The following is a 5,184-nucleotide window of genomic DNA, read 5'->3' on the forward strand; positions in this document are numbered from 1 at the left end:
AAAGCAATATGAATGAAGGGCCTGTCCTGTTTCTGTTTGTGAACTTCAATCTTGGAGAATTACAATAGTTTTATTTTCTACTCTTGAGTCTATAGTCCAGACTACAGTAGATACTTTATCCTACAGCTGTGCAGCATCTTATTTTAGCCTTGGCCTTTGACATTTCATGCGCAGTGTCCCATCTATACGTTGTCAGGCAGGCACTAAAATGTGACTTGCCTGATTACAAGTGAGCATGAGAAAATGTTGGAGCTACACACTACTTGAAAGTCCTATTCAAGCAGCTTGAAGAGAGATTTCCTGTTTCAAAGTTCAGGAGACCTGCTTTAAAAAGTAAGTTAGACTACTTACTGTGTGTTACATGAAGCTGAATAAAAAAAACAGGTTATATAAAAATCAAATGCTGTTTTAAGGATCAAATGCGTCAAACAAAGATTCATAAAAAATCCACCCGTGTTTCTCATATAATTTTTTTTTTTTTTGAGGTTTGTCTGGATTCTGGATTTATCAGTCCTATATCCTGGGTGATGTTGCCATCAAGTATCAAACTAGCAATTAAATTCAAACTGCCACACAACCACAGTGAGTGAATCCAGTAAATGACATTTATACATAACAATGTGTTTATATGAAGTTTATACTATTTTATGAAGAAATTGCTTTTCTTTCTGAGCTGACAATAGCATAACAACTAAAACTGATTCTGCCAGAATAGGTCTCATCAGCAGCTTGGAATTGATGCGCAACATGGTGCATTAAAAAGGTAGGAAACTTTGGAAGTCATACTAACATTTTATTGGTGTTTTAAAAAATATATTATAAAAATGCATTGTCTTCTAAGCCAGTATTGCAATATCCATTTACTTAGATGTCTTCTAAAGATGCAACACCATTTTTCAATTATTGCATTATTGCAGACAGGATTTTTGTGGATCAAGCTCTGTTTTTGAGGTGTTCCCCCAACGATGGTGCATTTTGACGTTACTATAGAAGGTGGAATTCAAACAAATTTACAAGCTAAGTTAATAATGTAAAACATAAAAAATTTGCATATATGAGAAAATCCAAGATACTAACCTTTAAAATTCTAGGGAACACTCTTTTTAGGTCCTGTCCACACTATGCTTTTAGTTCGCATTAGTTGACTTTAAACCGGCTTGTAGGTGCTGAATACCGTTAGCATCCACACTACACAGTGTTTAATACTGTACTCGAGAACTAGACTCGAGACCATATCAGGGTAGTCTCGAATCCGGTTCTAAATTAAATTGCACCAGGCAGTGCGGCTTGTCACAAGTGCGGACACTGTAATACCGAACTAGATTTTTTGTGTAGCCTCCAATATCCCACAATGCTTTCTGATTTTCTTGTTTTGGCGGGTGGACATACAGAACAGGCGCCTGAAGGAGTTGAGAATGGCTGTTAACACTGCTGTATCGTATACAATTTCTGAGTGTTGTTTTAAAATGGTGGATCATGGAGCGAGGTGATCGGATGCCAAAATCAAGGCTCATTGATATCTGGAGCCCGACCTAAGCATGAAACGTTACTTTTGTGTGGACGCTTTGAGCTGGATTATTTGAAATGTTTTTGAGTATGGTTCTCGAGATCGGTTATGTAGTGCGGACAGGGCCCTGGACACTTAACTATGCTTAACAGTTTTACTTTAGAAGCAGGCTAGAAATGTCTTTGTCTATTGGGAAGTGTTAAATCTGCAACATGATATTATGACACCTGTGTATTGACAACATATTGTATGACATTTATACCTATTAACATCTGTTCTTTTATAGTAATGACGGTGTCTTATGCCTTTTGAAGGAATTAAACCAGTATTCATTTGTATTTTATTCAATTCTCCTGTGATGAGGATGGAGGCACTCGCTTTAACCTTTTTAACTTTGAAATTGGTGCAACAAAGAAGTAGTACATTAATCACTTTTATTCCGGAAATACCAGCAGTTACTGTACAAATCTTGCCATTTTATTTGTTTAACTATAATCGAATGTTCATTATACTGTCACAGCTTGCAGTGTTTACCAGACCTGGAAATGAACTGCAGATTACAATGTTTTCTATACAGGTCTGTATTGTTTTCTTTTTTATGAATAGATGAGGGTGGGCAGTTTACAGGACCTGGGTTACACACCCATAGGTTATTCAGTGAATATATGGTAAAGAAAGGACTGCTACAAAGAAAGGGGCTCACGCAGCTTTACAGTATCTTAATAGAGCTTTCTTCTTGTTACTTGAAACTTGAGACAGCAATTAGGAAATGGGCTCAAGGGGGCTGAACTAGCAATATGGATATTTTACACATGAGATTAAGTTCTACAGAAGATGGTTTTCGTAAATATATCCATCTGTCACCTTGGATGTCAAAATAAACCTTTTCTCTGTAGTGAGTGAATGGAGGGTGTTTCCTGTGGGTATAATCCTGGCTACAGGGGTCCACTTTTGTGTCTGCATAAAGACTATAACGAAAGGGATGTAAAAGTAACAAAGGAATCTTACAGATGCAGCTTTGTGACTGTGTTATCGATTTACTGTTGTTGTTTTTTGGGCCTTTCCCATTCTTAACAAACCCCTGAGAGAAATATTCACCTATTTAAGAAATACATGTATATATTTTTTTTCTGAATATACAGGTCTCCATTTTTTATCTCAAATATAGCGATTTGTCATTTTTTATTGTATTTTTGATACATTATCACTGTTTTTCTATCCAAGTTGAATATCTCCTCTCTGTTGCCTCACCCACTTACTAATGAGGGGTTCTGAAGGTCAACAGGCCACTACTGTCTTCTTTTTATCAGCCAATCCTAATCAGCCAAGCTTTTGAACCCTGGAGACGAGTACCCAGCCTTGGAAGACTCTGGCAGGACTCCCCGTGAGGGAACTAGCCCCAGTCAACCGCCCTGAATTATCTGCTACATTTGTTAATTGTGTTTTATGCTAAAACAGATTTAATTTACACATTTTACTCACAGTTGCTAACAGAGTAAAGTAGCATTCAACGATTGAAGTTGAAGTAAACTTTCCACTTTCAGCTGTTCTGGCTTCTGCTGACTAAGCAGGCATGTCTGTTAAGTCTAGCCTTGTAATGGCTGTTATATGAGGAAGAGAAACTACCTAATGCTTAATGTAGACTGGTCAAGGAAGGACACCATTGTATGCCTGTGATTAGATTTTTGTTTTGGCTTGAATGTAAAGCATACACTAATGTTAGCTGAAACAGTGCTGGATTCCTTCCAGCTGTCCAGTTGTTGGCCTTTTTAGAGATAGGGGTCTTCTATTACCATGCCTTACTTAATAACTTGATTACTCCTCATCAGACAGTGTTAGATATAAAGCAGTGTAAAGTGGTAACATTGTAAACACAAAACAAGAAACGCTGTATGCCATTAACAGTGCCTAAAATAGTGTGGTTTTTCCATGATGAAAATACACTATAGTTCATTGTTGTGGGATGTGTACAGTAACCTGGCACATAGCTCTTAATGTCTGATTGGGAACTTTACACAGCAAACAAATGGTTTGATGTGTTTAGGGGTTTCATTTTATCTCTAGGCTGTACAGATCTCTAAGTGAAACAAGCATGGCTAATACTTTGAGTGAAACTAGCATGTGCTGTGTTAAATAATGAAAGCAGCTCAACAAACAGTTGGATGTACAGTATGTAAAAATAACAATTTTACAATCATCAGCAAAGACCATTGTAAAGGAAAGTGGTTTTCCCCCATGTGACCATTTCAGTTTTTACTATAGGTCTGAGTGACAGAGTAAACAGTGCATTTTTTTTTGAACATTTAATCCCCAACAAATTGTGCCCAGCTGGATCTAATCGCACACTTGAATTACAGATAGAATCAGGCTGTTTCTCTGTACATCTGACTTCAATTAAACTGGCAGCTCATTTGGTGCTAATGAGCAGGCAGGGTTTTGTTTAACCCCTTTCTCTTGAAACTTGTTTGGAAGGTGGGGGTGCATTTTCTGTTCTTTATAAGATCCTGATCAGGGATAAGTAAAGGTAGTGGATTGGTCACTGAACTGCATTCATCTTTCAGTGAAGATGTCTATTTGGAAGTAGATTATTTTTATTAACCTCCTTAAAGTCCTAACAAGCTTTCTGTCTAAAACAAAACAGCAACATGTCATCAGTAAATGTGATCTGCTTTTAAGTAGATCATTCAAGGGGTTTCATGGTGATCCACTGTTAGCCAAGTAGAATACCATACTTCAGTGTGAGAGGCACTATGAGCACTCCACAAGATGCTTTTACAAGTAGATTTAAGAAAGCATTCAGAAAGCATTCCAGCCCCACCCAGCTAAGCATGTTACTGTGTGGTATTATATTCTGACCCATACATTATACTATTTATATAAATATATAGTATACTATTTATATGTTTAAAAAAAATGCGTGATCATCACATTTTGAAAATGTAATTGTGATTTGAAGGCAGTCACATGGTGTTGGTCATGCATTATTTTGGTAGTGTGGATATGTTATTGTTGTTCATGCACTAAACACCCGTTATTAATCCCATGATTTCAGGAACTGTCTGTTTCCAGAAACCACAGTGTGTGCCACGACATCAAATTGGACTGTTACTGATACTGCACGCTAGTCCCTTTTAAACCACTGGAAATAATCCATGTACCGGCATTAAGCATTTTAAAACTTAGTGGGAAGTAGATTCAGATCTCCAAAAAGGACTTTTTCTTGGAGTTGCTTTTCTGCAAGACCCAGAGGTCCAGCCTTGTCTATCCCCTTCCCTGAACTAATTTTGATAGCTGATTTCTGGATCATTTAATAGCCGTCTCTTAAGTTGAAAGTCAAACAGGTAATGCGGACTTGTAGTCACAACAAGATTGTACTGACATGCATAGAGTTGTTTTGGATTTGGAGTACTGGCATAACAAATGTATTGTCCAAAAAAAAAAAAAAAGAGAAACTGTGATATCGGCAACTGGTTTTCATGAATATGTTTTTCATTAGTAACATAAATTAGTACAAGTGTTTTATTAGGAACACATTATTAACAAATGTCTGCTTGGGTGATCCAAGCTTATTTACTTTGCTTACCTGCAGTGTTTAGTTGCTGAGCAGGGGAGTGATTGTCTGGTGTTCAGGAGGGAGGGGGGTTGATGGATGGCTTCAGGCAGGGAAGTAATGAGGG

This window comes from Polyodon spathula, chromosome 30, assembly GCF_017654505.1.
Source record: "Polyodon spathula isolate WHYD16114869_AA chromosome 30, ASM1765450v1, whole genome shotgun sequence".
In the NCBI taxonomy this organism is placed as follows: Eukaryota; Metazoa; Chordata; class Actinopteri; order Acipenseriformes; family Polyodontidae; genus Polyodon; species Polyodon spathula.